Raw genomic sequence first — 23816 nt, forward strand, 5'->3', positions numbered from 1 at the left:
TACCACTTAGTGTATAATATAAAAATCTTAGAACATTATACTCCCAATTCTTCCCTCCCACTTTTGTATTATTGTCATACATTTTTCTTTTATGATCCTATATACCCTTAGTATATTACCACTCTTTTAACTATAAACAATTATTTTTTAGAGTAATTTAATTTTTAAAAAATGTCTTCCATGTTTACTTTCATTTTAACTATTTCTAGAGATCTTAGTTTATTTCAACCCAACTTCTTTTCAGTTTATCTTCTCACAGTTCTTGAAGGATAAGTCTGTGAGTAACGAATTCTCTCATGTTTTTATTTTTTGTTGTTGTTTTTTTTTTTTGTTGTTTTTTGCTTTTTAATTTTTAGGACCGTACCCATGGCATATGGAAGTTCCCAGGCTAGGGGTCGAACTGGAGCTGCAGCTGCCAGCCTACAGAAACTCAGGATCCAAGCCACGTCTGTGACCTACACCACAGCTCACAGCAACGCCGGATCCCCAACTCCCTGATTAAGGACAGGGATCGTAACCCACATCCTCAGTTGGATTCGTTTCTGCTGTGCCACAATGGAAACTCCGGTTTTCATTTGCTTTTAAAAAATTTTTATTTCTTTTTTATTTTGAGAATTATTTTAATGGGCATAGAATTCTGGGTTGATAGTTTTGTTTTTTTTCCTTTCAGTACTGTTGAGATGTCATTTTGTTGTTTTCTGGTTTGCATTGTTTCAAATGAGAATAATTAACTTTCTTCCTCTATAGGTAATATGTTTCTCCCTTTCCCTCTGACTGCCTTTAATACTTTCTCTTTGATTTTCAGCAGTTTGAATATAATGTGTCTAGGTGTGTTTGGTTGTTTTTGTTTGTTTGGTATTTATAATGTTTGGAATTCCATGAGCCTCTCAGATCTGTGGTTTGATATATTTCATTATTTTTGAAACATTTGTGGGCATTATTGCTTCAAATATTTCTTCTGCAACATTCATCTTCATTTTTTCCCTTTCTAGGAGTCCAGTTACTCATGCGGTAGACCATTTGATACTATCCTGTAACCCTTAGATGCTTTGTTCTTCCCTATCACCACTTTATTTCTTTGTATTTCCAGTTTGTAGCATTTCTCTTGATTTATTTTCAAGATCACTAATTTTTGTTTCCTCAGTTGTGTAAAGTTTGCTGATGAGCCTGTTGAAAGATCTTATCTTTCATTCATAGAAAGAGAAAGTAGATTGGTGGTTTCCTAGAGCTTGGGGATTTTGAGGGATTACAGGCAGTGAATGCAAATGGGTATAGGGTTTCTTTTTGGATGATAAAAATGTCCTCATTGCCTTGAGTTGATAGCTGTATAATGCTGTGACTAGTCCAAAAACAAAACAAAAAAGCACAAAAAACAAACCAAAAAACCCCACTGATTGTGTACTTTTTTATTTCTTTATTTATTTTGTTTTGTTTTTTAGGGCTGCACCCACAGCATTTATTTCCTTTTAAAAAAAAAATTACTGGCGTATAGTTGATTTAGAATATTGTATTAGGTGTACAGCAAAGTGAATCAGTTATACATATATCCATTCTTTTTCAGATTCTTTTCCAAATAGGTTACTATAGAATATTGAGTTGATTTCTGTGTGTTATACAGTAGGTCACTTTGAGTTATCTATTTTGTATATAGTGGTGTGTATGTATTAATCCCAACCTAATTTATGCCTCCCCCACCCATTGTTTCCCCTTTTGTAACCATACATTTGATTTCGAAATCTGTGAGTCTGTTTCTGTTTTGTAAATAAGTTCATTTGTATTATTTTTATTAGATTCCACATATAAGTGATATCATATGATACTTGTCTTTGTCTGACTTCACTTAGTATGATAATCTCTAGGTCTGTCATGTTGCTGCAAATGGTATCATTTAATTTTTTTTTATGGCTAAGTAATAGCCCACTGTGTATGTACATATATATTCACCTCTTCTTAATCCTTTCCTCTGTCAGTGGACATTTAGGTTGCTGCCATATCTTGGCTATTGTAAACAGTGATGCAGTGAACATTGGGGTGCAGTATCTTTTCCGATTATGATTTTTCTCTGGATAGATGTCTAGGAGTGGGATTTTTGGATCATATGGTAGTTCTATATTTAGTTTTCTAAGGAACTTCCATACTGTTCTCCACAGTAATTGCACCAGTTTACATTCCAACCAACAGTGTAGGAGGGTTCCATTTTCTCCACACCCTCTCCAGCATGTATTATATGTAGAGTTTTCGATGATGGCCATTCTGACCAGTGTGAGGTGATACTTCATTGTAGTTTTGATTTACTTCTCTCTAATTAGTGCTGTTGAGCCTCTTTTAATGTGCTATTTAGCTATCTATATGTCTTCTTTGGAGAAACGTCTGTTTAGATATTCTGCTCATTTTTTGATTGAGCTGTTTGTTTTTCTGACATAGAGCTGCATCGAGTGTTGGTATATTTTGTATGGAAACACATAAGACCCCAAATAGCCAAAGCAATCCTGAGAAAGAAAACTACTAGATTCAGTTAGAGGAACATTCAGTATGTTGTCTTTTCATTTTGTTTATGGTTTCCTTTGCAGGACAAAAACTTTTAAGTTTTATTAGGTCCCATTTGTTTATTTTTGTTTTTTATGTCCATTACTTTAGGAAGTGAATCAAAAAAAGATATTGCTGTAATTTATGTCAAAGAGTGTTCTCCCTATTTTTTCCTTTAAGAGTTTTATAGTATCCAGCCTTACATTTAGGTCTTTAATCTATCTTAAGTTAATTTTTGTGTATGATGTTAGAGAATGTTCCAGTTTCATTCTTTTATATGTAGCTGTCCCGTTTCCCTAGCACCACTTATTGAAAAGACTGCCTTTTCACCATTGTATGTTCTTGCCTCCACTGTTGTAGATTAATTGACCTTAGGTACGTGGGTTTATCTCTGGGCTTTCTATCCTGTTCCACCGATCTGTATTTATGTTTTTGTGCTAGGACCATACGGTTTTGATGACTGTAGCTTTGCATAGTCTGAATTCAGGGAACCTGATTCCTCCAGGTCCAGTTTTCTTTCTCAGGATTGCTTTGGCTATTTGGGGTCTTATGTGTTTCCATACAAATTAAAAATTTTTTTGTTGTGGGCCTATGAAAAATGCCATTGGTAATTTGATAAGGATTGCATTGAATCTGTAGATTGTGATAATATAGTCATTTTGATAGTATTGCTTCTTCCAAGAGCATGGTAATATCTTTTCATCTGTTTATGTCATCTTCAGTTGAATTATATACTTTAAATTTATGAATTATGTGATATGTGGGATTATATCTCAACAAAGCTGTTACGGAAGAGAAATCTTCATGCTTTAGGTTCAAAGGCTACATTGATACAAATCTGGCAGGAACCAGGGAGGGCAAATACTTTTTACAGAACAAAAAGTAATTCTGAAGAAAATGTCCCTCTAACTGAATCTAGTAGAAATATAGATATTATTTATGCTATTTTATTCTGTGTTATATAGATTCTAAGGGTTGAAAACTGGCTCTCCTAAGTATTCTTTTTTTTTTTTTTTCTTTTGCCATTTCTTGGGCTGCTCCCACGGCATATGGAGGTTCCCAGGCTAGGGGTTGAATCGGAGCTGTAGCCTCTGGCCTACGCCAGAGCCATAGCAACATGGGATCCGAGCCTCATCTGCGACCTACACCACAGCTCACGGCAATGCCAGATCCTTAACCCACTGAGCAAGGCCAGGGATGGAACCCACAACCTCATGGTTCCTAGTCGGATTCGTTAACCACTGAGCCAAGACAGGAACTCCCTCCTAAGTATTCTTTTTTTTTTTTTTTTTTTTTTGTCTTTTTGCTATTTCTTTGGGCCGCTCCCGCACGGCATATGGAGGTTCCCAGGCTAGGGGTTGAATCGGAGCTGTAGCCTCTGGCCTACGCCAGAGCCACAGCAACGTGGGATCCGAGCCGCATCTGCAACCTACACCACAGCTCACAGCAATGCCAGATCCTTAACCCACTGAGCAAGGCCAGGGATGGAACCCACAACCTCATGGTTCCTAGTCGGATTCGTTAACCACTGCGCCACGACGGGAACTCCCCTCCTAAGTATTCTTAACTAGTTTGTGTCTTTATATTTTCATGTACTTTGTTAATTCCAATAGATAAAATGTGATTCATGGTGATGAGTCTTACAGGTAAAAAGTTCTAAGTCCTCTCATTGCCTTGAGTTCTCTCGTGTTCAAGCTCCTCTCTACCATGTGTCATAGCGTATCTGACCCTTTAGCTGCTGGTGTTATCTGGTAGTGTTACTGCTGGACTTTAATGACCTCAGGCTTTCAGTATTGCCTCCTTTTGTTATGAAACCACACAACAAGTAGAGCCTGTGGAGAGTTCTCCAAAAAGAATTTGAGGACAGTTTCTCTGTTAGGGGTTCACTAAGAAATCCACAAGAATCATGTAATGATCGAGCAGATGCTCCCTTTCTGCTGGGAAGACACACATGCCCCTGGGGTGTTGTATGTTTCCAGACACCTGGAAGTCTTATAAGTGGTTCTTGATGTTTTTACTATGGAGCAATCCCCAGAATATATTAAGTGAGAAAAGCAAGGTACAAAACAGTGTGTATGCTATTATTTGTTTTGAAGAAATAGAGACAAAAACATACATGTATTTTTGCAACATACCCTAGAAAACACAGACTACATGGCTGCCTCTGAGAGAGAAAAGTTGGAGCTGGGTACCCAGGAGCAGGGGAAGGTGAAAGACCCTTTGCCATATACCCTATGCATTTTTTGAATTTTATATAAATGTGTATTTTATTCAAAGAGAAATATAAGTTTGATTAAAAACAGAATTCTTCTATCCAGAAATAAACCCACACACCTATGGCCAATTTATATGTAGCAAAGGAGGCAAGAATATACAGTGGGGAAAAACAGTCTCTTCAGTAAGTGGTGCTGGGAAAATTGGACAGCTACAGGTAAAGAATGATTAGGGCATTTCCTCACATCATATACAAAAATAAACTCAAAATGGATTCAAGACCTAAGTGTAAGGCATGGAACCATAAAACTCCCAGAAGAGAATATAAGCAAGACACTGTTTGACATTACTTGTGGCAATATTCGTTGGGATCTATCTCCCAATGCAAAAGAAATATCAAAAATAAACAAATGGGACCTAATTACACTCAAAAGCTCTTGCACAGCAAAGGAAACCATTGAGAAAATGAAAAGACAACCTACTGATTGGGAGAAAATATTTGCAAATGATGCAACCAACAAGGGCTTAATATCCAAAATATATAAACTCATACAACTCAATAGCTAAAACAAACAAAAACCAAAAAACAATCCAATTAAAAATGGGTACAGAGTTCCCATTGTGGCTCGGCAGTAACAAACCCAACTAGTATCCAGGAGGATGCGAATTCAGTCTGTGGCCTCGCTTAGTGGGCTAAGGATCTGGCATTGCTGTGAGCTGTGGTGTAGGTCACAGACTCAGCTCATATCCCGTGTTGCTTGGATCCCAGTGGCTGTGGCATAGGCTGACAGCTGCAGCTCTGATTCAACCCCTAGCGTGAGAACTTCCATAGGCTGCAGGTGTGACCTTAAAAAAAGGAAAAGGAAAAAAAAATGGGCAGAGAATCTAAATAGACGTTTTTTTCCCCAAAGAAACCTACTGATGGCTAACAAGCACATGAAAAGATACTCAATATCAGTATTTATTAGGAAAATATAAATCAAACCAGCAATGAGATATCACCTCATTCCTTTCAGGATGGCTACCATCAAAAAGTCTACAAATAATGAATGTTGGAGAAGATATGGAGAAAAGGGAACCCTCTTGGTGGGAATGCTAAATTTGTGCAGCCAGTATGGAAAACAGTATGCACGTTCCTCAAAAAACTAAAAATTGAACTACCCTATGATCCAGCAATTCCATGCTTGGCTAAATAGCTGAAAAAAAAAAAAAAAAGAAAATCCTAATTTGAAAAGATACATGCACCCCAATGTTTGTAGTAGCACTGTTTACGATAGCCAAGATATGAAAACAGCCCAAATGTCCATCAACAGACAAATAAATAAAGAAGATATGGTGTGTATATATATATATATATATATATATATATATATATATACACAATGGAATATTACTCTGCCATAAAAAGAATGAAATTCTGTCATTTGCAACAACATGGATGGATCTTGAGGGTGTTATGCTTAGTGAAAGAAGTCTGAGAAAGACAAATACTGCATGTTATCACTTATATGTGAAATTTTAAAAATGAGACACTGTATATAGCAAAACAGAAACAGATTCACTGATATAGAAAACAATGTGGTAGATACCAGAGTGGTGAGGGAAGGAAGGAGGGGCAAGACAGTTGTATGGGATTAAGAGATGCAAACTACTGTGTATAAAATAGATAAGTAACAAGGATATATTATACAGCACAGGGAGATAAAGCCATTATTTTGTAATACATTTAAATGGAGTATAGCCTATAAAAATATGACGTCACTATGCTGTACACCTGAAACTAATATAATATTGTCAATCAACAATAATAAAAAAATCCTTATAGGATGGTTAATCTGACCTGAGGTTTAGATTTGCCCATAATAATTCACTTTTTACTCTCATTTCTCATCACTTAGGTCTTCCCTCTCAGACCCTCCATTTGTGGTCATTTGCCTGCAACAGAGACGTTGCAACTTCCCCCTGCCTCTCAGAGTCTATTAGAGAGACTCTGCACAGGGGTGAGGCAGCATTTGTAAAATACCTCTGGTGATCAACTGCCATGTTTAGCCCCAAACCTTGTAGACTGTTGGTCCTCAAGCTTGAGGCTGCATCACACTCACCTGGAAGGTTTGATAAAGCACACGTGACTGGACCCAACCTCAGAATTTCTTCTATTCAGCAGGTCTGGGGTAGGTCCATCAAGTTCCCAGATGATGCTAGTTGGGAGAGCAGGCTTTGAGAACCAGTGCTCTAGAATAATTTCTCCTGTGTTGTACTGATCTGCAGTTTGGTTGTCCCAGCTATAGCCTCACTTAGACATATGGAGAAATAAAAAACAGGAAAGGTTTGTCCCTTTCCACGGGCATGCCAGTAGCTCATCATCTTCCAGCACTCTTGGCAGCCAACAGTACTCCAGGCTCCAGCCGCCTCACAGGATGATATGCATGTCACCACCAGCAGGACTGGCACATCAGAAGCCTGGCATCCCCCTTCATCTGTACTCCCTGAGCAGACCTTCTTGCATTCATTGCTGTCAACTCCCTGTGAAGACGTTAATTGGTATTTAGGGCATTAGAAGAGTCATGCTAATTACTGATTCCCCTTCCAGTGTTTCTCCATGGGGACATTATTAGTACGTTAGACAATTCTTTATAATGAGTATTCCATTTAATGTGAGATATTCAGCATCCTTGCCCTCTCCCAGTCATTATGGCAATTAATAATCCCACCCCTGTGCCTTCCCCTCCCCTTCTTCCCAGCAGAACACTTGGTGAGGTGCCCTGAGAACCACTGTGTCTTGTATTAAGCTACCAGACCCCTGCCCAAACCGCATTGCCTTAGCTCCCGGCAAAAATCTCGAGTCAGCTTTTTAATATTTCCCTTACTTTTGTGAAATGTTGATATTATAAAGGGGCCAAATGGAGAAAACCCTGTGGGTGGAATTGTCCGTGTGATGTTCAGTCCCCTCTCTGTAGGCCCTGCTTCTTGCTGAAGTGCCTTTTGCATCCTCATCACAGCAGGGAAAATTGTGTGACCCATCCTGTTTCTTTTGTTCACTCCGAGTGTCATGGAACATGGGTAGATATAACACTTGATAGGTTTGCGAAATGAGCTTAGAAAACTGTTTTGCATGTATTATCAGCTTTTCTGCAGTTTTAATTTTTAAATAATCACTTAATTTTTGTGTTTTCTTGTGACATTGGGTCCTTTTAGAAACGATCCTTGGTACAAGTCGGGCCATAAAGGATCATAGCCAGAAGTGGCCTAATCCATGGGCCAAAAGAATGGGGGTGCTGGAGCGTCCTGGGCACAGGGTAGGGAGTGGGCCTGAGGCAAGGAGGGGCAGCAGGTGAGGAGGCGCCTCCTGCTGGCAGCCAACGGAAAGGTAGCTGGTGAGGATGAGGTGCCAAGTGTTCAAGCTGGAGGTGGAGTCAGGGTCAAAGAACTAAGAGCCACAGGCACCTGAGCCCTTTACCAAGGGTGGAGAATCCTTGAAGAGAGGAGCAGCCCATGGACTGAGCTTACTGGATTGAGAAAAGTTCTGCAGGGACCGACTGGCTTAGCCTGTGATAGATGCAGATCCATTCCTTATAGCACATCCTGCCTCAGCTCCCACCTGGTCCTATGGCCACACACGTTACCAGGAACAACTGAGTATGGATGGAGCTTGCACTCCTGGGATCAGTTTTGTGCTGAGGCTCCCTGTCCATGTGGATAAGTATGTCCAGCCCTAGGACCGTAACAGGATGGGGAGTCCACCCCATCCCACCCCTCTTCTGGGGGCCCAGGCACTCCCTTTACCTCTTCAAGGTGTGGACAGCCACAACCCCAGACTGAGTGTCCACTCTCTCAGTCTCCTGTGATCAAAGGGATGGGTGAGGACCTTTCCACCTGAAAATCTCTGCTGAAATTCCATCGTGACTTCCTTTGCATTTACAAAGACTCCTTTACTAATAAACCTGGAAGGGCAGTTCACGACACACTCAGAGATGTCATTTGAACCTTTGAGAGAACGGATATACAACTTACTGTAGATACTTGTTTCCATCTTAAGAAGTATGTGAGATTTGCTGCTGAAGGGAAACAGTTTCTGAAGTGGGGGAAAGGGGTGACCGTCAGGAGCCTGGGCCCGGGGGGCTGCCTGTGTGTGGGTCCTGGGGAGCACGGGACGTGGGTTCTAGGGTAGTCGGGGGCAGGGGCTCACTCATTTCTGAGGCCAGTCTTCTCACAGTTGCGAGCATGTCCTCCCTGTCCTGTCAGCAACTCCTTCCCCTGGCCGTGTCACCAAAGCAGGGACCCTGACTGCCTTCAGCCAGTGCCCTCCAGAGACCCCCATCAGTCTCCTGAGTGGCCTGTCAGGAGGCTTTCCTCCCCAGCCCTGCCAGGGCCTCACCCCAGTGCCACCCTTGTCTGTTCTCGGGCATTGGTTCTCTGCGGAGGAAGGATGCACCTCGTTCTGAGTTCTCCCTGTAACTATTGTTCCTGAGCTCTAAACCCATAACCCCCCACACTTAGTCAGAAAAGCCACTATTGTTGTCCTTGGGATGTTTCCACCAGCCTCCTCCCGGCCACTCCCGCTGCCTTTGGTATGCCTGTCCCTGACTCGGCTTTCCTGTCCTCCTTCCCGGCAGGCACTGGCCAGGTGGCCCCCAAATCGGCTGCTCCTGCTGCCCTTCAGCACAGCTCCAGGAGCATCCGGCTGAGGGCTCCCCACAGCGAGGCAGACTTCCAGGACGTCTTTCCTTGTCCTCCCAGCCCAGTTGCCACAACAAACAGCAGAGGAGACGCTGGTGAGTGGGCAGAGTTTATAAACTATGCTCTTGACAACCCCTCCCCCTTAGACTTCCCCGAGGAGCTGCCGAGTGGGAAACTGTGTGCCTCCCCCAGGGGACCAGTGCCCCCAAGGTGAGATGACACCTGGCCAGGTGCCCAGGCAGGTGGGGGTGAAGTCAACATGCTTTAGCATCATCTGCTGACCTTGGCTTAGCTGGTCAGCATTCTGGAACTGGTGTAGTCGGTGGGAGTCGGTGATGGGAGCCATCAGCAGAGTCAGCCAGGAAACAAGATTGATTAGGCGCCTGCTGGGTGCCCTGGCCTCTGCTAGAAACTGTTCACGCTGCCAACCTATGGTGCTCCATCTTCCAAACTACCCCAGACTTCCTCCTTCGCTGTTCCCAGGGGCTGCTCTGATGAACTCCATTCGGTTTTGGCTTCCCCTTTGGCTCTGTGGTTTCTTGGCAGGCAGCCATCATCAGGGTTGGAGCACAGGTGGAATTTGGTGTTAATGTGGGCCTGGCTATTCCAGGTCCTGGCCAAGGGCACCTGTGTCCATGCTGCCCGGATGGGGTCATCTCTGCTCTGCTCGGGGCGAAGCCCCAGGTAGGAGAGACAGAGAGTCAGTGTATGTAGATGGGGCCTTCTGTGCGCAGCTGTACAGTGGTGAATAACGTTTAAAATAATATTTCAAAATGTATTTCTCAATAATATTTCATGTGGGTGATCTTTTAGGATTTCAAAGATGTGATTTGCAGGGGTCGGGGGTGGGGGTGAAGGGAGGGATTCATTGCTTTCTGCAGCTTTAGCTAGTGAGAGAGATGAGTTTTCTGCTGCCACTATGCTGGCCCTCATGGTTACAGCACTTTAGGGGTCTTTGGGGGGCATCCGTTCGCTCTCAGTGCAAAGGAGGCTATGGGGCTGCAGCCAATTCTGGGTGAAGTGAAGAGCATGAGAAGAAAGAGGAGGGGAAAGAGGAATTAGTGACAGGAAGTGTGGCCTGTGATTTTATGGCACTGATGGTTTCCCCCATGGTTCTAAAGCTGCTTTGAACTATGGCCTGATCACTGAAGTGAGAGTGTAGGCTCCTAGACTGCTTGGAGAGATTAAACTAAGTAGGTAGGTGCTGCTCTATTGTTAAGAAAATAAATCCTGTAACTTTAAAGGAATTTATAAAAAAAAAATGACTGTGAAGCTGGACTCTAAAGGGGCTGATAAAGAATAAACGTAGGCGTTGTCCTACCGCTGCCCGAAAGAAGTGCATTACCTGTGGCTGAGATGGGAGGCATTATTTTAGGATTTAGTGGAGACTGGATCAAAGGGAACACTCTAGGTGTCTGAGCATGGCTTGCTTGAAAGGCAAAGCCTTAAAGCCAAGACACTGAAGCAGCAGAGGCAGAAGATCAAAGGCTGGAAAAATTAATGCATGTTGCTTTATTTTAAGGGCAGACTTGCCCCAGCTAAAAGAGAACAAAGTTAAGGTGATGGAAGGATTGGGTTAAAGAGTTATCTTATATAGGGTTACCAAGTAGTTAAAGAAGGCCTCTTCATGGAATTAAGATGTGAGTAGAGAACAGAATGAAGTGAGGGCATGAGTCTTGAAAATCTGGAGAAAGAGCTCTATTCAAGGCAAAGGCCCTGAGGCAGTGAACTTGCTGTGGTTAGAGGAAGAGCAAGCAGGCCAGCAAGCAGAGGGTGGAGGGTGAAGCACAGCATGATAGCAGGTGAGTTCAGAGCAGTAGTCAGGGTTGGGTGAAGTAGGGCCGGGTAGGTCACAGGAGTTTGGATTTTATTCCATGTGTGATGGGTGGTCACTGGAGGGTGTTGTGGGGGTGAGAGCACATTGTGATCTGACTGCTCCATGGAGACCTGACTATAGGGAAACAAGCATGGAGAAAGGGAGAAAGTTAGGCGACTGCTGCAGTGGGCTGAGAACATGATGCGGATGGCTTGGCTGGCTGGCAGCATGGAGGTGGGAGGAGTGATCCGACTGAAGGTGGAACCAGTGGGACTTGCTGATGGATTGGGGTGGCGCTTTGGAGCGAGTGAGTGTGACTCCCAGGCCTGAGCATCTGGGTGGGTGGGACTGTGCTCTTTGGCAGGCCTTTTGCCTGCATGAGAAATGCAGCAGGAAGAGCACCTTTGGCCGGAGAAAACTGAGAGATCTTGTTGTATGTTAGAGATCTTGTCGTAGGTTGGAGAGGTGGGTAGGCAGTTGCAAAATCCTGCAGGTCAGTGGAGAGGTTGGGATAGGGACTGTGTTTGGGACTCTCCAGTCGCTAGAGGGTATGTAGAAGCATGGGACTGGATTTGATCCCTTGGGAATGAGCACACCCATCATTTAGAGACCGGGAAGAGGGAGTAAGAAGAAAAATAGAGTTCAGGATCCCAGAAACCAAGAGAAGAAAGTCTTTCGAGAGGGAGGGGTGAGTAACTGTGCCAGCGCAGTCCAGAGCATTGAAACCCGTTATACGCCGGGAATAGCAGTGTTTTCTGGATGATTTCCTGGCTTCTTAGGCACTCATGGACTTTGTCCTCCCCCATTGGACTAAGAACTCACCGAAGCCAGGGGTTATTTCAACATTCTTCTGCTTGTATTTGGAGCCACTCAAAGCATGACTTCACCGTCTACCAGCAAAGTTCTACTATGTGGAGGCTGAGACCTGAGGGGACACTTCCTTGTGGGAGCTATTTCTGGGGCTGTGCATCCCTGGGGCTGTGGGGACAGCGTTGATCAGGAAGGGGCAGAACCAGTTCCCCTCTCGGCATAGGGGCTAGTGATGTCCCAACTTGAAGCAGAAGCATTGCGCGGCGAAGGAGAAGACAGATGGGAGGGAGACACAGCAGGGCCAGCTTGCTGAGCAAGGGAACAATCAGCCCCCTAAGTGTTGTCACACAGCTCCAGCCTGAGGAGGGGGCCCTGAAGGGTCAGGACGAGTCCACTGAATGGCCCTTAATTGATGCAGCAGTTGGATCCTCTCCCTTCCATCTCTGCTGTGGCTGAAGAAGGATGGATGGAGGAGCCTGTCGTGGCTTTTCTTGGAGTTATCAGATTCAGAACCCAGTTTAGGTCCTAACAAAGAGCAGAGACCCAGTGGCGCCTGTTTCTGGGGAAGCATTCTGTGGGCAGTGCTTCAGGATAGTCGTGGCCACTTCCATTGACTGGGTTCCTCTGATCTGTACCTATAATGGGACTGGGTGGTGTGTGTGGGGGGTAACCTGGTGTGACAATCTGGCTGTCTCCGACTGGGGACAGTATCCGTGGTGGAACAGCCTCACAACCTCCTAAGGGTTAGGTACATTAGGATTTGATCTGTGCAAAGAGAGATGAATTTTTGATCATCAGGAGTCTGGGATGAAATTTGGATCCTGTCCTGTCCCTTACATAGGCTTAGTGAAACCAGAGAACCCATAGGATGGTAAGAAAGCTTAGGAGTAGTTTCTGGTGGAGGCACCATGAGAGCTTGGAAGAGACGGGAGGCCCTCTTGAGGAGGCAGGACCCGGAGTTGAGAGCCCGCTACAGTATGAGGGAGACTCTGGTTTTGGATGAGAGTTTAAGCTGGTAATAAGCCTGCAAGCCAAGGATCCATCCCCTGGAGTTATTATCCTGGGAACCTAATTACTAAACTTTTCTGGGTGATCCCTGATCATGGGGCCCAATAAAGCCCAAGCTTACTGCTAAAACTATGTTGAGATAAAAGCTGTTTTTATTCATTTGATAGCCATGAAAGCCATTACAGAATAATTATTTTTCAAAAGAAAGAAAACTAAGCCACAATGCTGCAAGTAACCTATGACCAGATGTTGAGGCCTTGGGATACCCAGTCATGCTTAAAAATATTGTAAGAAATCTTTAGACAGCAAAATCTAAAAATAAAACCTCCCCCATTAAAAAAGATGAAGAGAAAAGCACGGTAGTTCCAGGGGTTCATTGGCTCATTTATTTTTATTTATTTTTGAAAGAATCATGTTGTAATTGAATCCCAGATGCTGAGACCTAGCTATGCCCATTTTTGTGGTGGAGAAGGAGGGTAAGTAGAAAATGCAGGGCAGTACCCAAGCGAGAAAACAATGAAAGTCACTGGTTACTTATCCAAATAGTCAGGGGATGTCTATGAGCTAGAGTTTATCACATGCATGAATCTTTGATTTGAAAATGACTGGCTGGTTGTAGCAGAGGGCAGGAGTCCATGGCACATTGCACTACGGTGTCTGCGGAAGGTTTGAAATCACTGACAGCTTCACAGCTACCAGCCTCTCACTAAGCTGCCAGGGGTGAGTTGAAATCGTCTGTCATAACATTGTCCCAAATTGTGCTCCTTTCTTTCTTAGTGCCAGAGATGCGTCTGAAGCACACACCTGGCAGTATTTGCACTTCCCTGCCCAAGTCGCACAGCTGCCTTTGTGGAGCTCAGCTTACTCAGGGTTATAGCATTAGCGGTTTTAGGCCAGATTTCTCAGCAGGATGTGGGTGTTCTTACCTCTTCTTCCTAACCACGTTAGCTGGTGTCCTGCTGACCTTCAGCCGTGTGTCACATCCTGAATTCCTGTGTTCTTTCTTCAGCCCTCAGGGTCACACCAAGTGAGTCCTGGTGAAACTAGCATGTGCCCAGAGGATGTGGAGGGGTTTAGGAACCATGGCAAGCAGGAATAGTTGAAGGGGCTGAATGTGTTTCACCTCTAGAAGGATAAAGGATAGATGATGTCTTTGGATATTTGTCTGCACGTCTTACAGAGTTTATGTGACTCCAGGGGGCGAAATTGGGTCCAGTTAGGGCAAGGCACCTCATGGCTCAGCAGTCCCTGCTGAACACAGTGACTTGTGCTCCCTCCCCTGCTACCCCTTCCTGTCCCCTCTCTGAGACCCTATCAGCCAGGTGCAGAGAGGGTCCCTGCACAAGTGGAGTGGGGGGAGTCCTAACTCTGGGGAATCCCAGGCTGCTCCAAGGAGGCTGGAGGTGTTAGTCTCAGCTGCATCCCTGGTCCTGCAGCTCCAGCATTCTCACAGAGGGACCTACCAGGACCTTGGCTACATCCTGCCTCTACCCCTGATGGGATTGGTACCATCCCTGCGATCACCAGCCTTGTGGCTCAGTCAGGTCCTGGCATTTGTCCACACACGTATCAGTCCCACCATTGCCCAGGTTGGGACGGAACAGGATTCCTCAGCTGAGTGGGAGATGATCTCCATGGTCTCTGAACTGTATCATCTGTGCTTCTGTGATTTATTCTTTCCTTGTCAAGTAGACCATGCTTTAAAAAGTGAGTGGGACCAGGTGATTGTGTCCAGCTGATCCGTAAGGACCCAGCTGTGGACCTGTGGTCACTCCCTTGGTCTTGGGCAGCTCCAGTCCTGAGCAGAGCAGTCTGGTCCAGATGCAGGTCCAGGGAGGAATTTGGGAAGATGGTGAGGGATAGGAGTGGTGGCAGCTGGCTTCATGACATCTGTTTCACTCAGCCAGAAGTGTCTCTGTCAGAAGCTAGAGACACCCTCAATTAGCCTGTGCATATCTTTGTAGTACTTACGTTCTCATCAAAGGGTTTTAGAGAGTGATGTTTAGTCCAATGTAAAGGGCACGATCCAGATCTGATCTCTGATCCTGAAATAATGTCTCTGCTATCTCAGATGTCAAGATCAACTAAAAATAAACTTAAAACTCTGAGGAATTCTTGGTTTACTAGACCCATCTCCTTTTTCTATCAACCTCCCTCCAGAAAGCAAGAGAGGATAGAAGTGAGCCAAAAAGCTTTAATTATCCAGTCCGCTGACATTATTTTATCTGCACCACTGGTATTAAGTGTGTACAGCATTGCATTTCAATCACAGAGCTGAGAGCAACCTCTGCAAACGTGAGCCCTTGTCCTACTGCTTGTTGTGGCCAGTGTTCTGTTTTCTACCCCATCCCACCCTCCCTCAGACTTTTTAAATTTTGCATCTCTCTAGGGCACCGGAAGTGATCTGTCTGTGGAATGTCCATACTTTAGGAAAGTCCCTGAACTTGTGTGTTTATCCCCGGGTTCCACAACCTCCAACTCATCGTGGCCATTTGTGGTTGAGTTCTGGCACATGCCCATCATTGGAAAAAAACCTGTATTTGGCGGAAGCACTCTGCCGTGTTTCTATAACTAACATAAATGAAATTCAATCAGCATCTATCATTGACATCGGTGGTGAAGGAAGAGAAACTCCGGCTAGTTTGTTTTTTTCTCCCTTCACATACAAATTTAATTTTCCCTGTTATGTCTTTAACTTTTCTGGCCCATCAATATAGCTTCAAGAGTTCCCACTGTGGTGCAAAGAGATAAATGGTGTCTCTGCAGTGTCAAGGACATGGGTTCAATCCCCGGCCTGAGGGCAGTGGGTTAAGGATCTGGCATTGTGGCATAGGTTGCAACTCTGCTAGGATTCTATCCCTGGCCTGGGAACTCCATATGCCACAGGACAGCCAAAAAATAAAAAAAATAATAAATAAAAAGGATAGGGGAGGTCTGGTTGCGGCACAGCAGAAATGAATCCAATTAGTATCTATGAGGATGCAGGTTCGATCCCTGGCCTCTCTCAGTGAGTCAGGGATCAGGCATTGAGCTGTGGTGTAGGTCACCGACCCGTAGGCTGGGAACTTCCATGTGCCATGGGTGCAGCCCTAAGAAATAAAAAAAAGAAAGAAAGAAAAGAAAAAAATATATCTTTTTTTTTTCTTTTTGTTGTTTTTTAGGGCTGCACCCGTGGCATATGGAAATTTGAATTGGAGCTGCAGCTGCCAGCCTATGCCATAGCCACAGCAACACCAGATCCTTAACCCACTGAGCAAGGCCAGGGATCAAACCCACATCCTCATGGATACTAGTTGGAGTCTTAACCCACAGAGCCACAATGGCAACTCCAAGACCAAAATATACCTCTCACCTTTCTCTGGTTTAATGTTGACATGATCATCTTAAACCTATTAGCTGGTTTATTTAGCACCCACTTGATGCTACTGTTACTGCTACAACTAGGTCACTTTTACTGAGGGCTTCCTGTGTGCCAAGCACTGTGCTGAGGGCTTCCATCTTCATAGCCTCTTGAGGCAGGGATTGTTATAACCCTGCTCGTTTTACAAGTGAGGACACAGGCTGGGGGGGATGAATTTGCATAGCAGAGCTGGCATCAGAAGCCAGGCAGCAGGGCCCCAGAGTTGGTTGATTTCACACCCTCTTCATACTGCCTGCAGGCCCTCTCTGTGTACACAGCAAGTGTCCCCACTAACCTCTGGGGAGTGTTGGGGTCTTTATAAAGCCCTGTCCTCAGCAAGTGACTGTGCAAGACACCACATGGAGCTGCAGCGATGTCCAAACCCAGAGGGTGCTGCGGCTGTGGAAGCAGAGCCCTCACAGTCTGCGCTTAGGCTGCTCCGAGCAGGAGTGCTGTTCCGTGGTGATCTCAGCCTAGTGATGGTGATGCTGTGAGCTAGAAATGCCTGGGGCCACCCTCTTGGGCCCTGCTACTTGTGGCAGTCAGTGTAGCGACTGGACTGACCCTGTGGTTCTTAAAATGGCAAGACACACCTCAGTAACAACCATCAGGGAACTTGGAAAAGACCAGGTTTATTACTCACAGGTCCTGGAGGATGCAAGGCCTGCCTGGGGTCACGCAGCAAAGAGTGTGAGTGTGTGTGTGTGTGTGTGTGTGTGTGTGTGTGTGTGTGTGCGTGCGCGCCCATGTAGATGGGTGGGTGGGAGAGAGAGAGAATGAGAGAACAAGCAGACTTGGGGTTCTGCCTTTATTGCGGTTGAGGGTAGGGTTCCTAGGGTTTCGAGTATTGACTCTTTATGGGTGAATTTAAAGCCTAAGACTGGGAATTAAAGCCCAAGAAGGGAAAAGCAATAGTCAAATGGTTAGTTATCTAGATCTAGGTCAACACAAACTCTTTTTAAAAATGGGGAACTTCATGGGTGGGGCAGCCTGCCTGTTTATCTAGTCCTGTAGCTGACAGTGTGTTTATTTGAAACTTTTTTTTTTTTTAGGGCTGCACCCAGGGTATATGGAAGTTCCCAGGCTAGAGGTCGAATTGGAGCTACAGCTGCCAGCCTGCACCACAGCCATAGCAATGTAGGATCTGAGCCGCATCTGCCACCTACACCACAGCTCATGGCAATGCTGGATTCTTACCCCACGGGGCAAGGCCAGGGATCGAACCTGAAACCTCATGGTTCCTAGTCGGATTCTTTTCCGCTCTGCCACGGCAGGAACGCTCTGAAACACTTTGAAGTGGAGGCCTCAGTGATCAAAAGCTAGATGTCAGGCATCTACATCACAAGGAGAATGGCTAATTGTCGGGTGCCTTTATCCCTTGGGCTCCTTGCTGTGTCTCCAGGGTCTAGAATAGCACCTGGCGGGTAGTGAGCTCAAAATATATGGGACAGATGAGAGAACCATTAATTAAACAAAGTCATGGACAATTTTACAAATGAATGAAAGAATACACGAATACCAAGAAAGTCTGAAGACTTAAACTGAGATTAAAGGGCAGCCTTTTAAACTATGTCCAATGAGCTATGTGAAAATCTCCATGTGTTGTCCTCGTTTTTCGTATTTGATCATGGATCAGAAAGTTTGCTCTAGTCGGTGCTCATGAACCCATGTCATCAATCTTGCTGGGAAGGCCTTAGAGAGGAGGGTACCTTGAGGTTAGGGTCGGACTCAGCTGGGAAGAAAAGACTTGGGCATCCAGGGTTATCCTCACTGGCAGGGTCGTAATAGGAGAGAGCAGAGGCCCCATGTTTTGCTCTGTAACAACTGTTGTTTTGAACCGCGTGACTTCTTGGGGTTGGATCCCTCCCTGTCTTGCTCAATGCTCATCTCACTTCTCCAGACTTGCCCGACTTGGTCAGGTATCTAAGGGCGCATCCCTTCCAACTGTGCAGGAATCTCTGGTCCTGGCTCATACCTGAGCCCTGGCACCAGACCAACCTGCTCAAGATCAACCTGGGGCTGAGGAAGGAGAGCAAAATACTTGGGAAGTCAGGTAGACAGAAATAAAGAGGACCTAGATTTGAGAGCTGTAAAAATGTCAAGCACTTTGACTCAGTAAAAAGAATTCTTGAAATGTATCTTCAGGAAATATCATCTAGAGTGAAGGAAAAGTTCATGAAATCATGGCTTGTGATGTTGTTTGTTTTAGCAAAATTGGGAGCAACCTGAATGGTAAATAATAGCGGCATGATTGAATAAATGATGGTTCATCCACTTGACAGAATATTATAAAGTCATTAAAAACGAGACTTAGGAAGAGTATTCCATAACCCAAAAAAAGTTTGCAGTGTAGTTGAACAAAAGTATGAAGATGAAGACAATGATAATGTGTATGTGTAATATTTTTTTTTTACCCCTTCCTTCCTTCCCTCCCTCCCGTCTTTCTTTCTTTCTTTGGCCACACCTGAAGCATATGGAGGTTCCCAGGCTAGGGGTCAAATCAGAGCTACAGCTGCTGGCCTACACCACAGCCACAGCAATGCCAGATTCTTAACCTACTGAGCAAGGCCAGGGATCAAATCTATATCCTCACGGATACTAGTCAGGTTTGTTTCCACTGAGCCACGATGGGAACTCCATAATTTTGTTTTAAAAAGTACATATGGGAGTTCCCATTGTGGCTCAGTGGTTAACGAATCTGACTAGGAACCATGAGGTTGCGGGTTCGATCCCTGGCCTTGATTAGTGGGTTAAGGATCTGGTGTTGCTGTGAGCTGTGGTGTAGGTTGCAGATCTGGCTTGGATCCTGCATTGCTGTGGCTGTCGCGTAGGCTGGCAGCTGCAGCTCCAATTCGACCCCTGGCCTGGGAACTTCCATATTATGCTGTAGAAGTGGCCCAAAAAATGGCAAAAAGAAAAAAAAAAGTACATATAGAGAAAACTTCTGGAAAAAAATATATAAAATTATAGTATTTATTTTATTTAAAAAAAAGTCATTTGCAATCCTACTCACAACCAAATTCGCAGCAAATAATGTTTATTTATGAACAATGACAAAAGAGGATGAAACAAGGGAACTGGAGTGAGTTTAAAGCTGTTGCAGAAAATCGGCAACCAATGGAGAGAGTGTGGAGAAAAGGGAACCCTTCTCCTACACTGTGTGTGGGAATGTAAATATGGAAAATAGTACGCACGTTCCTTAAAAAATGAAAATAGAGTTAGCATGTGATCCAGCAATCCCACTCTTGGGCATATATCCAGAAAAGACAAGAACTCTAATTCAAAAGATACATGCACCCCAGAGTTCATAGCAGCAGTATTTACAACGGCCAAGACATGCACACAACCAAAGAGCCCATCAACAGGAGATTGGTTTAAGATGTGGGGGGAGTTCCTATCATGGCACAGTGGAAACAAATTCGATTAGGACCCATGAGGTTGTGGGTTCGATCCCTGGCCTCGCTCAGTGGGTTAAGAATCCAGTATTGCCGTGAGTTGTGGTGTAGGCCTCAGCCACTGCTCTGATCTCGCGTTGCTGTGGCTCTGGTGTAGGCTGGCAGCTGTAGCTCCAATTGGATCCCTATCCTGGTAACCTCCATATGCTGCAGGTGCAGCCCTAAAAAGCAAAAAAGAAGAAGATGTGGTGTATAGATAATGGAATTTTACTCAGCCATAGAAAAGAATGGAGGGTTTGAAGGACTGTGAACAGGTCAGTTCCCTACTAACTGTTTTACTTCCAATCCCATTTTCCTGGCCCCTGTGGTTATCTTATGCTTTTTCGTTGATCTGGACTCCAGAAGGATTCTGAGTGCCCTGTCTGCAAGGTCTTGGCTCCCCTGGCCAGGTGTGAGCCCAGCTGACACTTGGGGTGGCCCCTGATCATCCTGCTGGCCCCTGTATCCAGGAGAGGGCTGGAGGGTCAGGTGGTCTGGCCATGACTGGGGCCAGCTGAGCTGACACCTGTGAGCGCCGTCCTCTCTGCCGAGGGGCAGCCGCATTTAACTGTGTTCTTGCTGGTGCACTGTGCTCTCACTTTTCTTCATACCCTTTCTCCAGGTTCCCAGGGGTCACCATGTTCTTTCTCAGCAGCCTCTCTCTGGAGCAGGTTGGGGGGCAGGAGAAGAGAAGAAACACATGTTAGCCTTGTCAGTATCTTCAGTGATGCCTGAGGAGGAAGGGAGGGAGATGATTGGTGGAAAAAATCATTACAGGAGAATGTGCATCACTCCCTGTTATCTCCTGTTGTTGCAGATGGTGAGGACTAGATGTTCTGAATGGCATCACAAGTCTCCTGCTGAACAGGGAACCAGAAGGGGTCCTTTGAGAGGAGAGGGAGGAAGGGAGGCAGGCAGGCCATGGTCTGGAAGGGCCTTGAGCCGCAACCCATTGTGAAGGTCGCATCAGGACAGCCTGGGCGCTGGGCCAGCCCTGCTGCGAGCACCATGGCGGGTGCTTAGGTGGATTGTCCTGCCTACTCAAGGAGCATGAAAGGGATGGTGAGAGATGGTGGCCTTCCAGCCCCCAGTGAGTGTTCAGGGTCCCAGAGCCTATCCAGAAGAGGAACAAGGAGCTCTCGTGGGGACCTTGGACAGGCCTAGAACATCAGGGAGGGGCCGTGTGAACTTGGGGTCACTCAGCTTTGAAGAGCCACAGCTGGAGGAGAGCCTCCAGAAGCTGCAGCCCCATGTGCTCAGGGGTAGATGTGACAGTGGGTGGGAGTGGAAGGGCTGAGCTGCGTTGAGGAGGAAGCAGGTAGATGGCTGTGAGCCCTTTATCTACTCTCGGGTCAGCGTCTTCCCCGAAGGCTGAGGGTTCCTGATGTCCAGGGGACAAAGTGAGGTGTGCTGGCCCTTCCACGAGTGCTCCCTGAGTCTCACTCTCTGATGTTCTGATTCCTTCTTCCTCAGGCACAAATTCCCCTGGGATCTGGGCTGGTTCCCCATGAATCCCAGCACCTAGATTGGCTCTGTTTGAGTCTTCAGGGAGTGCTTGAAGGCAGCACTTGTGTCCTACTTGACCTTGCCTCTGGGTCCTCTCATCTGTCCCCACCTGGCTCCACAGCTGCCCCAGCTCGGCTGGAATGGGGGGAGGGTAGTTATGTCCCTGAGCTGTCAGAAATGAACCTGGAGGGCTGAGCACAGAGGCACTGGGCCAACACAAGCCTGAGACTGGGGCCCAGAGAGCCTGGGCTCAGCAAAGCCCAGCTCCGGGTTTGAGGACATCCTGTCCACCTGTGGTTCTCAGGGGTCTTCACCCAGAGAAGGGCCGCTTCAGAAGGAAAGGCAGGAGCGGGGCAGGGCTGGGGAGGGCAGTCAGGGTGCCAGGGAGGGAGACCACGGGCACAGGCGGAGACTGTTGGCAGAGTGAGGTCTAAAGACGGGTGTGTCTCTACTCTGTCTGCAGCGCTGTCATCGATCTGGGAGGGTGTCACACTTTGCTTAACCTCACCTTACGTGTGCTCCTGGTGGCCATGGCAGGTGCTCGGTAAACCTACGGCAATGAGGGTTGGACAGACTGTGAGTTCTGAGCCCCCCTTGCTGGGGTTCTCTGGGAGCCCAGACTTGATAAAGCTGCCTCGTTTGGCTCTGGTGACGAGTTTGGAGACCACTGATAATGTAAATGTTGCGAATGATTGCGAGGGAGTCACATGTTTTCAACATGCTTTTGTCTAGCTGTGGAGTCGGCTTTTTAGACAAACATCAGGGGCCTAAGAAATTGGGATCTGGAAGAAAATTCTTATAGATGCGAACCACAGGAATGAACAAACTTCTGGAATTTCCTTGCTGAGAGGGGTGTGCGTGCTTGTGGCTGTGGTTTTGGCTACTGTGTATACATTCTGCTTCCTGGCCTTCAATGACTGGCTTAGCTAATGACTAGCAGACTAGTTGATCAGTTTGGGACCAGAAGTGAAAGGCAACTGTCAGATGAGTCCCCCTAGCATGCCCTGTCCAGCCTTCAAGACAAGAGGTTAAGGGTAGCTTGTCTGTGCTGCTGTCTGCAGACCAAAGTGAGTAAGGCCCCTGCAGGTGCTCAGGCCCATGAAGTGGGCAGGATGTACGCATCAGATTATAATTGGCACAGCCAGGAGGGAAGTCAGCGGTCTTCCAACCCCAGAGATGTTAGCATACTTCCCTAAAGCCCACTGTTAGCAAATCCCTTCCCTGAAATTTGGTGGCTCTGCCCTCAAGTCGGGCCCTTCTCCCTGGGCCTCAGTTTTCTTCCTGATAGACTGAGGGTGAGCTAAGGCCCCCTGTGTTCTGGGGCTGTGTGTAATCTAGTGGCCGATTCAGGACAAGACACCCACACCCTGGACCGCCACCCAGTCCCATCTCTCCCCTGTGGCATCTTTAATAGTGTGATATTGCTGAGGTTTTGAACCTTGGAGCCAGAGGCCTGGGTTCAAATCCAGTTGATAAGAAGTAGCCATCATTATTAGCTCTAGATTTTGCTCAACTTAAGACTTCATCTTAAAATGAAAATCATACCTATCTTATAGAGTTGTTTGGAAAATGAAAGTTAACTTAGGTAAAACCCTCAGTACAATACTTGGCTCCTAGTAATCATTCAGTCAGTGGAGGAGGAGGAGGAGGAGTAACAGTAGATATTGTGGTTCATGGTCGTTTCACTTGGCTGGACCTGAGGTTTTCTTTCTGTGAAACAGGTGGATTGGGTGGGGCCAGTGCTTCTTTGATTCTGCCATCCCTGGGGGAAATAGAGAAAGAACTGGTATTCTGGGAGTGGGGGCTTGGGGCATGGATCCTGAAGCAGCTTGCCAAAAGAATCACACTTCTTTGAAGTCTTAGGGTTATTTGTAAAATCTACTTAGAGTTGTCATTCTGTACAATAATGTGAATGCTTTGGCTCTAATATAAAAATTCTTCCCCCAAATCCTTGAATATAGCTAAGGTTCCAGGATGTTGCACCCCTCTGGGAATAGAGGTATGATGGCATCGTGTCTAAGGTCCCTTCCAGCCCTGACATTCCAGGATCCTAGGGGGAGCGAATCTCCTTTGCAAAGGACCTGGGGTTGGTACCCAAAAATCCTGATGGAGCCTCAGAGAGGGAGGCTCCCCTGTGCCCCACCCCTAGTGGGACTGCACAGTGCTAGCTGGGTGCCATCAGCAGAGGGGCGAGGATGATGCAGCCCCCCAGACCAAAGACTGAAGAAGCCTGAAGGAGGAATAGGGCTATGTCTGAGCCTGACTTTCCGCCCTTAGGCTGATAAACCTGCCTGGGCTGGGTTGGCAGCTCTCCGCCACCCCAGGTAAGTTCCAGGAAACACTAAGCCATTGTTTCCCACCCAGAGCTGGAGGCTGTCCTGGGGACAGGCCCTCATGTCGTGGGAGGGCAAGTAGAAGCAAGAGG

General features: G+C 45.9%; 1 protein-coding gene across 4 annotated transcripts in view; it reads left to right on the forward strand.

The window, feature by feature from the left end:
* Positions 1 to 23816, forward strand: part of MYLK (myosin light chain kinase) — a 299797-nt gene that overhangs the window by 70300 nt on the left and 205681 nt on the right. For 3 of the 4 annotated variants that reach the window (XM_021070231.1, XM_021070236.1, XM_021070232.1), the window contains one exon: positions 9354 to 9512. The gene's annotated coding sequence lies outside the window, so the exon portion shown is untranslated. Of the gene's footprint in view, positions 1 to 9353; positions 9628 to 23816 lie in introns of all 4 variants that reach the window. The other variant, XM_021070234.1, reaches the window with a different exon arrangement.

Source organism: Sus scrofa, chromosome 13 (genome assembly GCF_000003025.6).
Source record: "Sus scrofa isolate TJ Tabasco breed Duroc chromosome 13, Sscrofa11.1, whole genome shotgun sequence".
In the NCBI taxonomy this organism is placed as follows: domain Eukaryota; kingdom Metazoa; phylum Chordata; class Mammalia; order Artiodactyla; family Suidae; genus Sus; species Sus scrofa.